Here is a 12909-nt window from a genome sequence, read left to right on the forward strand (position 1 = left end):
TATTTTCTCTAGTATGTTTTAACCCTACTCTCATTTGTATCTGCTGTTTCCAAGTCCGAGGCTTCTGGAAAACACAACTGCCAGGGTATTCGTCCAGACACGTGGTTGGAATGGGCTCCCACTGCTGCTTATTCTGACTTCCCAGAAATCACCAGTTTTGGCCTCACCCGTCACATCTGTCTTTTGGCAGAGCTTGTGGTTCTGAAACCATGCTCCAGGGTTAGAAAAGTTATTAACCAGCAAAATTTCAAGAGTTTGTTTTGCAGAACCGTGAAGAAAAAAACAACTGAAGAAGAAAAGAGTTTGTTACAATTCCCTTATTTACAACAAAGTCGGCTTACAGGCTGACCCCAGCTGGAACCAACATGTCCGACTGAAGTCTGGGTAGGAAACACTCAGTGATGAGTGACCTTTCACCTCAGAGAGCCGGAAGCTCCACCTTCAGATCATGCTCATTCCACCATTTTCTGAGCAAGCAGCCCGTGAAGCATGTCGGGGCAACAGCACATGCCCAAGGGCCCTTCCCAACCCCTTCCCTTCAAGCCAATCACTGTGCAGACCCGAAACTCCACGGCACAATCTCTCCCTTAATTGGGCAGCAAAGGCAGTAGGGTGACATAGATTAGAGCATTTCCTCCTGTCTCCTTGTCAGTTCACTGGCAAAAAACGTCTCTCCCTGGAAAAACCATGCTTCAGTGTTTGGCTTCCCATTGTGTGCAAGCAAATAGATCCAGTCTGGTTTGCTTACATTTCTAAGTCTGAAACCTTCCTGGTTCTGACCACCAAACAATCTGCTTCGGGTTGGCTTTCTTCCCTGTGGGCACTTGCCTTTCGGTTCTCTCCGTTCTGCTAATTCAATTCCCACTCACCCATTTGCTTGCCATCTCCCAAAAATTTGTTGACATTCTCACCCACCAAGCCTTATGTTGCATTTTCTTTGTCCATGTGAATTTATATCTTATTTCTTATCATGTTCAGTAGTCTTAGGAGGACACAGAGATAAATAAAGTTCCAACTGTCCTATACAACCATAATTCAAAAATCTTTTCATTATGAAAAAAATTCAGGTTAGAAGTCTTGGTTGGATAACTCTCTAAAATAGGGTATCATTCCTTTAGGTGAGGTAGCATTGGGGCATACCCTGGCAAAAGAATTACATCAATTTTTTAGTCCACAAATCATAATTTATAGATGACATGGAGAGATTTCAGATGTGATAAAAAATAGTAATTAGAGGATTTGGAAACTGGCTTGAAAAAGCTAAACAAACTGATTAGATTATACCATGAAAAGAAGACTAATGAGGGATTTAATAATGGCCATTGAGTAGATGAAGGATTATTATAGACACAAGATGGTTGGCCCAATTTCTCTGTTTCCATTTCAAACACAGTAAGAAAATGGACTTAAGATATCACATAAGGAAAATTTACTGACAGTGAATATATTAAATATTACCAGAAGAGGGTGTGGAGTTTTCTTTTCTGGAATAATATTAAAAGTGAAAATGGGCCACTCCTTAAAGGTAAAAGGCTAAGTTGACATCTCGAATTCCTTCCAGCTGCATTTTTCCCTTCCAACAGACCTGTATGCAGAAAATAATCACTCCTATTCCAAGTTTCTTTTTTTTTCTAATAGAAACATTCTTCTATGGATAAGAAAGATGATTTTTAAAGCAAGCTCAGCTCAGTTTCAAGATATATACTTGCAAGCTCCCACCACTTTTCAGGGAAATTAAAGATGGACTTTTTATACATGAAAAACATGATGACATTCAAAATGTGGATGGCACTTCAATACTGAGATGAAAATTTATATTGCTGATGTTTTCTATTTTTCTTTGCAATAGATTGCACTGTTAAAAAGTATTAGTTTCCTTGTGTGAAAAGTGTCATGAAAAGAAAGTCTAACTGTAGCTAAACAGAATGCTTGTAAGAAAAGAACGTCAAGAACTTTCCTTTGCCATTCACCCTCCCAAGTGAACTGCAGTTAGTCCTTCAAAAATGTACTAAGAACAGGAAGGTGGCTGATGAGGGGCCATGAGGAGAAACAGAGGCAGAGAAGGCTGGGCTCAGGATGGATGGAAGACACACCCTGGAGAACATAAGGAAGGCTCAACCACATGAGGTCTGCCTCCACTGTGCATTTGATTTTTATGTTACTGTTTTTGTTAAAGAAATATAGGTTTGTGCCCATTTGTTTTTAGTTCAGAAATTTGAGCCTGACCTCACACAAGAATCAATGCCAGACAGACAGAAGACCTCTATGTGAGAAACAAAACATTTCTAAAAACAAGTGTAAGATAATATCTTCCCAACCTCAGGTTAAAAACAGATTCCTTAAACAAGACAGAAAAAGCACTAACCCCAAAGACTGGTCTATTGAACCACACTAAAATAAAATTTTAAAAACCTTCTGTTTATAAATGGTACCCTAAAGGAATTAAAAGGCAAGGCAGAGGGCCAAAAATGTGCCTTCTTCCCATATGAGTGAAGCGAAATTGCACCCAGTGCTCTATGAGTGGGGAATCAGCACCTGAGAAGAAAACACTCTACATTCTGGCATTTGAGGGGCCCAAAATGCAAGAGCTTCTCCCCCACATCCCAAGCTCCTATCACTCAGAACAAAGCCTGCCCGTCAAAAAGCTCAAACCATTTAAATACAGAAAGCTCAAATCATATATATCTAAATATATTTATATATAAATATATATGGTGTGTATATATAATAATATATATGGTGCATATATTTTATATATAAATATATAATATATATGCTGTATATATTTTATATATAATATATATGGTGTATATATTTTATATATAATATATAATATATATGGTGTATATATTTTATATATAATATATAATATATATGGTGTGTATATATTTCATATATATTATATATGGTGTATATTTAATATATAAATATATAAATAAATATATAAACGGATGTTCATTCATAAGGAAGAATAGAAAGGCTGACACATATATTTATATTTGTGTATTTATGTATAAATTATTTATAAATATGTTTTACATATTTTATTTGTATATAAATATTATATATATTTATATAAAAATATTATATATATATACACATATGGCAGCCTTTCTACTACTTCTTCCTTATGAATGAGCAGACACCCAAGAGTGATTAAGGCACAAAACCGTGAGGAATTGTAAATTTCAATGTAAAAGAGAAACAAATGGGACCCCAAAGATAATAGAAAGGTCAGAGGAAGTAAGTTTTTGAAATGTAATTATTTTCTCAGAGAGCTGAGAAAACACTGCATTGATAAAATAACTAGAGAATGTCATGAGGAAAATAATCACAGAACAAGAAAGAGCATGCGAAACACACACACATACACAACCAGAATCAATAAAAGCTTGGAAGACAAACCTGAAGATATCTTTCAGAACAGAGAAAAATAAGAAAATATAACCACTGAATTTCCAGCTTGTCCATTGTTCAACATCCAGTTGGAGCCCCAGAAAAAGTGAAGAAGAAAAATGAAAGAAAATCAGTAAGAGAGTAATAGAGAAGGAATTGAAAAACAAAGCCAACACCTGAACATAACACAGGAAGATTTCAGAACTCCAAAGTCAAAAACAATATCCTAAAGGGTTCCAAAGAAAAAGCACAAATCACCTGCAAGGGGAAGAGAGTGGACTGATAACAGATTTATCATCAGCAACATTGGACATCAAAAGTCAATGGAGCAATGTCTTCAAAGCTCTGAGGGAAAATAAGTTGGTAAACTTACTGAATCAGTATTACCATTTTTGATACCTGGAGAGTAAGGTATACATGACAGAGGCAGACGGTGAGAGCAGCTATAGGAAATAATGCAGGGCCAAGATCCTCATCTTCTGAGTCAGGGACCAAGTGATGCCACCTCTGGGTAATGAAGTAAGACATAAAATAGAAATAGACTATTAAGTTACTTAAATAGAGGAACTAAAAGTGTGATGCAACTATGTCGAGCAAAGCAGGCAAGAGAGATGGAAGAGTGTGGCAGGAAACCAGTAGACAGTTTGCAAAACGATATATCAGGAAATAACTGTAAGCATAAAATTTTGAGCTACAATAATAACATCAGAAAAGGCAGTTATAAAGGCCAGATGTGGTGGCTCACGCCTGTAACTCCAGAACTTTGGGGGCTGAGGCCAGTGAATCACCTGAGGTCAGGAGTTCAAGACCAGCCCGGCCAACATGGTGAAACCCCATCTCTACTAAAAATACAAAAATTAGCTGGGTGTGGTGGCACACACCCGTAGTCCCAGCTACTCAGGAGGCTGAGGCAGGAGAATCAGTTGAACCCGGGAGGCGGCAGTTGCAATGAGCCGAGATCATGCCACTTCATTCCAGCCTGGGTGATGAAGTGAGACTCTCTCTCAAAAAAGATAATGAAAGAAAGGAAAGAAAAGAAAGAAAGAAAGAAATGAGCCGGGCACAGTGGCTCATGCCTGTAATGCCAGCATTTTGGGAGGCTGAGGCGGGTGGATCATGTTGTCAGGAGATCGAGATCATCCTAGTCAACATGGTAAAACCCCATCTCTACTAAAAATATAAAAATTCGCGAGGTGTGGTGGAGGGCACCTGTAGTCCCCACTAGTCAGGAGGCTGAGGCAGGAGAATGGCATGAACCCGGGAGGCAGAGGTTGCAATGAACCGAGATCGCGCCACTGTACTCCAGCCTGGGCAACAGAGCAAGATTCTGTCTCAAAATAAATAAATAAATAAATGAAAAGAAAAGAAAAAGAAAGGTCAGTTACAGGAGTTAAAAGTGACTTTCTAAGGGGGACCATCAATATCAAATGGAGGCAATGGGCTACAAAAGAGAACCAGGGATGTTTGTTGTGATGGAAGCGAAGGAGGTAGAGTTTGAAGAAAGAAAATGACAAACTCTCAGATGCAATAAGAGAGGTCCACTTTAAAGGGTTATAACTCCCAAACTTTTTGAGATTTCACCTGCTTCCCATAGTACTTTCTGACCTATTGGAAGCGTATCCAATACACTGAAACATAAATCTGATATATTTAGAAACAAACAAACAAACAAAAACAAAACCTTGACACTGGCTAACTGGAAACGCCTGTGAGCATTAAAACACATCTCTGTGGTTGCAATGCTGTGTTTTGCTCCCAACTATCCATTTTCAGACTTTATTCAGCACTTTACGGGTGGTTAGGTTCCAGGATTATTGAGTTCTATCTCTATTTGTAATTGCTTATAAAATGAAATCTATCGTCACCCTGATCACCTGTGCCTAAACATACAGGATGCTTGTCTTGTGGGAAATATTCAACCTGGTACGTGAGCGACTGAAACACAACTCTATGGAAATACCCAACTCCACACATGCATCCCCTTGGTAACTCAGCAGTTAGCAGAGTCGCAGAAACTGAAGAAGTAAAATGCTCCTCTTTATTTGGCTTCTCGAGTCCCCTTTTTCAAACAGCCATCAGGAATGGGCATTCTATGGTGTGTTTGTTTCTCTCGGAGATAAGAGCAATAACACTGGAAGTTGTGATGACAAGCACAAGCAACATCTCACATTAACACAACATAAAAAGGATGATTTTGGCCAGGCATGGTGGCTCATGCCTGTAATCTCAGCACTTTGGGAGGCTGAGGCAGGAGGATTACCTGAGGTCAGGAGTTCAAGACCAACCTGGCCAACCTGGTGAAACCTTGTCTGTACTAAAAATACAAAAAATTAGCCTGGTGTGGTGGTGGACGCCTGTAATTCCAGCTACTGGGGAGGCTGAGGCAGGAGAATTGCTTGAACCTGGGAGGCAAAGGTGGCGGTGAGTCAAAATTGCACCACTGTACTCCAGTCTAGGTAACAAGAGTGAACTCCATCTCTCAAAAAAAAAAAGATGATTTTATTATAGAACAAAATCCTACTTTAACATGTGTTCCTTTTATTTTAGAGAGAGAAATAATGGACGACAATCAGTGCTAATGAAATCCAATGGATTTGGCTTTGGCATCAATTCAGAGTCAATATTCAGTGTCACTGCACCACGGCAACCAAGACTGCTGACCAGTAGTGTTGTGCTCTAGTCAATTTAATGAGTTGGCACAATCAGAACTCAGCATTATTGGGACTGTTCTGTATGCAAGCTTCTATCTGCTGCAAGCAGGCACAAGCTATAATAGATTCTCCTTTCTTTTTTTTTCTCCTAGGCTAATTTCTTCAGTGACAACACCCAGAGCTTCCAGAGTCATATTAATGCACCATGGATCTTGAAGCAAATTTAATCTCAAAAAGACGTAGCAATTTTCAGGTCAACACAGACATTAAAGTAAAACAGGATGAAGTTTCCAGAAGTAAACTAAAATTGAACCAGGTGTAGACATTTAAAGTATATCAGATACAAAGTTAGTGACACCTGTGGGCAGGTGTGCTATAAACAAACCACGCCACTGCAGATGAGAAGGAGCATATTCTCTGCCCAGCAAAAGAGAAAAACAAAAGTCTTCAATCTCGACTGGAACATCCTTCAGAGAAGAGAAGCAAAATTCAATCATGGAAACATATTCTAATACGGTATATTCAGGTGAAAAGGGATTGGCATCACTGTTGAGGTGCCTGGAATTTCCCTTGCAACCCAGATCCAATTCTGTAAATTTAGTTGCCTCTTTTAGACACATCAGGAAACCATCGAGCTGCCACAACCTCATCCTACCCAGAATCTCCTGGTCTACCCAGAATCCCCATCTACCCATAATCCCCTTGTCCTTGATCTCTTACCTTAAAACTGCAGTTGCCTCCTCATTGCTATTCCTCTTTTCTGTATTTGTCTCTCTTCAGACTGTTATATGGCAGCAGAAAGATCATTGCAAAACTAAAGTCAGATTTTGCTATGTTCCAGCTACAAACTCTCCAATGTCTTCCGTTCAATACATCCCAAATCCTGGACCAGGACCTCCAAGCCCCTAAGAGTCCCTGCGCTCAGCCTCATCTCCCCACCTCAAAGCCTCCACATTTCCCCCTGCTTGCCTTGTTAGCCACACAGGCCTATTCCTTGTTTTGGAGACACACCAAGCATTTGTATTTTCTCTTCTCTTTTTCTGGGACATTCTTCCCCTAAGCATCCATAGGGCCTATTCCTGTATTTCATTCAGGTTTTGCTCAAAGGTCATCTCACTAACTTCTTCTTGACCATTCTACCCAAACAGCACCCCCTGTCATCTCTATTTCCTTCCCTTGCTTTTTTTTTTTTTTCTTCTTCTTGCCACTTCTTAATACCTATCATGTTATTATAAAGCTCTTTATCTGTTGTCAATCTCCTATCCTGGAACATAAACCCCATGAGGAAGGAACTTCATTTGTTCACCACGCCATTCTTCTCAGTACATAACAGTATCTCACATGTGGTAACTTTTCCAGAAACTTGTGATACCATTTGAAACCATATCAAAAAGTGCCTAGCAATAAATCTAACAAAAGACATGTAAAAATGAAAACATAAACCAATAAACAAATATAGTCCCAACTCTAATAACAAATGCCTTTCTGATTTTAGTAAAGTCACCCATCTCATCTCTTAGACAAGGAAACTGTACTGCATGGTTGCATGGTTGTTTTTGTCTCATCTCATTCTAAAACTCCACTATTTCCTTAATCAGCTGATTACCACTACAGAACGCTGTGAAGCTACCCTTTGATGAATGTTTATCATGTTTACTTCAAGTGTTATTAACAGATCAAGTATACATTAAAACTACCTTTTGGCACACTTTTACATTCACTTTGGGTCTTCTTGTGGATTCGTGGCTCTTTTTTTTTTTTTTTTTTTTTTTTTTTTGAGACGGAGTCTCTCTCTGCCGCCCAGGCTGGAGTGCAGTGGCCGGATCTCAGCTCACTGCAAGCTCCGCCTCCCGGGTTCACGCCATTCTCCTGCCTCAGCCTCCCGAGTAGCTGGGACTACAGGCGCCCGCCACCTCGCCCGGCTAGTTTTTTGTATTTTTAGTAGAGACGGGGTTTCACCATGTTAGCCAGGATGGTCTTGATCTCCTGACCTCGTGATCCACCCGCCTCGGCCTCCCAAAGTGCTGGGATTACAGGCTTGAGCCACCCCGCCCGGCCGGATTCGTGGCTCTTTAACATATCCAATGTGATTTGATTGCCAATATCGTGTTTTACATTTCAACCATTCTTCTGAAGTAGGAACCATTTTCATGGCTGGAACTTGGCTCTTTGCCCTTCTTAACACTATTTTAGAAACTTGTTCTTTACAATTAGGGATTCAAGGGTGCCTATAGTTGAGAAAGTCATACTAATAGGGTGTCTAGGAGATTTCTGAACATTCTTGAAAAGGGTATGTTAATACAGAAAAAGCATGTATGGATTTGGAAAGCTAATTAACATCAATCAAAATTATATCCTATATTTGATATCATGTGGGTTTTATCTAGATGTTTACTTTTTTAACTTAAAAGGCTTATTTTTTGCTTCCAAAAGTAAAAAACTATTCTTAGAAAATGCACTACTCAACTACTGACTGAACGCTTAAACTATTAGTGTCATGGGTTATCCAAGAGAGAAAAAATTCTTTTCACACTGACATTTAATTTAGAGATTTAAATAGAATACTGAACAAGTTTTAAATCTAGTTATTAAAAAAATGGTTTCAGGGATGAGGCCACTACCTACATGTCATCAACATTCTTGGGAAGATATTTTGAAAAGAGGTATTTTTTTCCATGAAACAAGTTATATAAAGCAATTTTTCTCATTATTAGCTAAACTGGAAACATTCTGAACCTAATTTGAACTTTTCCAAAGGAAGATCGTTTCCAAATATTTGATGTTCCTTGAACTACATGCATAGGTAAATAGTTCTATTTCAATGGAATTGTGGCTTTCACATCAAAAAAGCTTAATTTTTATTCTTCAGGAAACTTCAGAATGAAATTAAACATTTCAATGCCCTATTTTAACAACAAAGATGGTATCTAAAATGGAAATTACAAACTAATGTCTCTCATGAACATGGATACAAAATCCCATAATTTTAGCAAACCAAATCTGGTAATATATATCATCATGACCAAGTTGATTATAATGTTTTCAATAAATGCAGAAAATATAGCTGATAAAATTGAACATCTATGATTTAAAACTCTTAGAGAAGTAAGAAGAGAAGGTCACTTCCTTCCCATTAGATTATCTACCATAAAAAATACTAAAGCAAACGTCATACTTAAATGCTGACAATTTCCATTTGAAATCAGAAGCAAGACAAAGATGACTATCATCCGCACTTCTATTCAACGTTCAACATCAAATTAAAACCTAACCAGCGTATTAATAAGCATAAGTAAATAAATGGTACAAGGACTGGAAAGGAAGAAACAACTGTCATTATTCACAAATGATATAATATCCAAAGGCATTTACAGACAAGCTGTTAGAATAGAAGAGTTTAGCAATGTAGAAAATTCAATTAGCAATGTAGAAAAACTAAATTTCTATGTATATAAAAGCAAACCGAAAATGAAATCCAAAAAAAAAAGATACCATTTGAAACTGTATCAAAAAGTGCCTAGCAATAAATCTAGCAAAAGACATGCAGAAACCTCTGAGGAAGAGAACAATAAAACTTCACTAAGACATTTTAAAAGACTTCAGTAGAGAAAGGCAATATTGTAACGATGTTGGTTCTCTCCAAATGAACTTATAGATTCAATACAATGACAATAAAAACCCCAAGACTTTATGTGAGGTGGTATGGAACTTGACTACGTTGATTCTAAAATTGTATATGGAAATGCAAAGGGCCAAGTATAATTAAGACTCTCTTGAAGTACAAGGCTGTTCTCTCAGATATTCAGACTCACTTAAGAAGACACGGTAATTAAACGTGTGCTACTGATACAGAACAGACAAACAGCACAGACTAGAACACTCGAAAATAGACCCACACTTATAACACTTATGATATGTTGCATAGGTAGTAAGTAGAACGTAACCTGCACGGACCTTGAGGGACTCCACAAAGAGGGTGAAGTGGTTTTGCTAAATGGAACTAGAGTATCCATATTAAAAAAATTAACTTGCATCTTTACTTCACACATAACAATTTCAGATGGACTTTAAGCGTAAAGACTGCAAGATTAAACTCTAGAGCTTTTAAATTTTAATTTATAAAATATATTCATGACCTTGAGCTAGGGAAGGATTTCTTTAAAAAGGGACAGAAGGCAACAACCATAAAGGAAGTGGCTGACAAATATGACTACATCAAAATTGAAAACTTTCTGTTTATTACGAAATACCATAAAGAGAGTTAAAAGACATACCACAGAGTAGGAAAGGGATGAGTTACATGTATAATCAACAGAAGACTTGGATCCTGAATGTGTAAGAATTCTGCAAACAATTAAACAGGTAGACAACATGATGGAAAAATGACCCACTTCACACAAAAGGGGAAATCCACGTGACCACAAACATGAAAAAGGGATCAACCTTACTAGTAAACAGAGAAAAGCAAAATAAAACCACAAAGATACAAATACACACCTTCATTCTGCAACAAAACAAAGTATGACACTACTAAGTGCTGACAAAGACGTAAGACCATTTGGAACACAGGACAGATGCGGAGATGCGTATTCCAGGAGCCAGTAATTCCACCTCTAGGCTGACAGAGAAAGGCATGCTGGTATGCACTGGAATGCAGGCATAGGAATATTCACAGCTGCAAAATCTATATTCCCCAAACTGCTAACAACCCTAAGGTGGATAAACACACTCATATTTTCATTCAATCAAATACTTCACTATACAGCAGCAACATCTAAGAAGCCACAGATACACATAGCAGAATAAATGCATCTTACAAACCTAATATAGAACAAAGCAGCAAGACACAAAATAACATATACAGGCTGACTTCATTTACATATAATTCAATAATAACCATAAATAATTATCTAAAGAGTGGTGAGATTTTTTAAAGCAAGACAATTATTATCATAAAAATGAGAAGACTGGGTGTCTGTGGGAGAGGAAGGGAGTGTGATCAGGAAGGGACTCATGGAAGGTTATGGACAGTCTGTCAATGTTCTGGGTTACATAGGTATCTATTTTCAAATTATTCATTAACTTCTACATTTATGGTTTACGGGCTTTTTTGTACATATGTTTGGTCTTATAATGACAATGACAGAAAACAAATGTGTAAATTTCAGAGCTTGATTTGGGCATAGGTTGGATGAGTGCTTCATGACCAACAAACACAAGAAGCTAGGAGAGTAAGAAACAGATGAAAAATAACGGTGGAGGTTGTTTCCTATGTATGAGCCCCTCTCCGAGGCCCCACCACAGGGTCTTCACTTTCAAATCCTCTGCTCTATCCCAGATCCTGTGAAAAAATTCAAATCTGACTGTGGCTTATACCTACTGCTGAAGGCGGCCTTGGCCTGTCCTGCAGCAGGTGCGATGATTAGGATCCATGTGCAGGCCTTGTCTCCCTTTACAAGGGGAAAACAGGTACACGGCAGAAGGCACAGGAGGCGTACAGAGAATGACTCTTTAACCCCACTGGCCTTGTTACTAGAAACTAGCACAAGAACAAGAGCAAAGGGAATATGCTGTGAAGCTAATTCTGCCGACAGTGAACCAATAGTGATGAAGGCCAGTGGAAGCAGCAGTGATTACAGGGAGAAGAGAAGAGGGGAAGTCAGTGGTGCCAGGAGGGTAAGATGAGCACCTGAGCCCAAGCCAGGCCCAGATGGGTGGGGAGGGGTTGCTATTCCAGCATGAGGCCTGATCATGCCCGCATTTCCCACCCTTGATCCTCTAGAATACCCTTGACCTTCCCCCATCCTCCATCCTGGCCTCCACCTTCTCCTACTCCCTCTGAATGGAGCTCCTACCAAGCCTGCACTGAGGCATCACCTGACAAGTATGGGTCCTGGAGGAGGAAAGCTGCTATGGTCCCACTCTGAGCACCACCATCCTGCCACCCCCACAAACCCCCCACAGCCAAACTAGAGGCTCGGGCCCTGATAGGCCATATCAAATAGAACCCAGGCTTAAAGATAGTATCTTGAATCTTCAACTTTGAAAAGGCCCTTCATGGTCATTGAAAGTTGAGTTGTTTATTTCATAAAAATTCTTCAGGCTTAGGCAAGGAAGTCATTTTGAAGTGCCCTTTTACATAGAATAGTAATGACTTAGAAACAAAAAAAAATATTATTTTTGCTAGGCAATACCATTCAGGATATAGGCATGGGCAAGTATTTCATAACAAAAATGTCAAAAGCAATTGCATCAAAAGCAAAAACTGACTAATGGGGTTTAATTAAACAGCTTCTGCACAGAAAAAAACAACTGTCATCAGAGCAAACAGACAACCTATAGAATGGGGAAAAATTTTGCAACTTATCCATCTGACAAAGGTCTAACACCCAGAGTCTTAAGCACATTTACAAGAAAAAAATAACCCCGTTAAAAGGTGGGCAAAGGACACAGACACTTTTCAAAGGAAGACAGATATGTGGCCAAGAAACATATGAAAAAAAGCTCAACATCATTTATCATTAGAGAAATGCAAACCAAAACTACAATGAGATACCACTGCATGCCAATCAGAATGGTGATTATTAAAATCAAGAAACAAAAGATGCTGGCGAGGCTTTGGAGAAACAGGAATGCTATTATACTGGTGGTAGGAATGTAAATTAGTTCAACCACTGTGGATGACAGTGTGGTGATTCTTCAAAGATCTGAAACCAGAAATATCATTTGACCCAGCAATCCCATTACTGGGTATATATCCAAGGAACACAAATCATTCTATTATAAAGATACATGCACATGTATGTTCATTACAGCACTATTCACAATAGCTAAGACATAGAATCAACCCAAATGCCCATCA

At 38.6% G+C, this 12909-nt stretch overlaps 1 protein-coding gene across 11 annotated transcripts in view; it reads right to left on the minus strand.

Annotated features, from left to right (window-relative positions):
• CSGALNACT1 (chondroitin sulfate N-acetylgalactosaminyltransferase 1) overlaps positions 1–12909 on the minus strand; it is a 364179-nt gene that overhangs the window by 151584 nt on the left and 199686 nt on the right. The window contains exon 1 of one of the 11 annotated variants that reach the window (XM_030937629.1): positions 3784–3857. The exons of the other annotated variants lie outside the window; for them this stretch is intronic. The gene's annotated coding sequence lies outside the window, so the exon portion shown is untranslated. Of the gene's footprint in view, positions 1–3783; positions 3858–12909 lie in introns of those variants that run through there. 11 annotated transcript variants of the gene reach the window in all.

The sequence above is a fragment of the Rhinopithecus roxellana genome, chromosome 9, assembly GCF_007565055.1.
Source record: "Rhinopithecus roxellana isolate Shanxi Qingling chromosome 9, ASM756505v1, whole genome shotgun sequence".
NCBI classification, from domain to species: Eukaryota; Metazoa; Chordata; class Mammalia; order Primates; family Cercopithecidae; genus Rhinopithecus; species Rhinopithecus roxellana.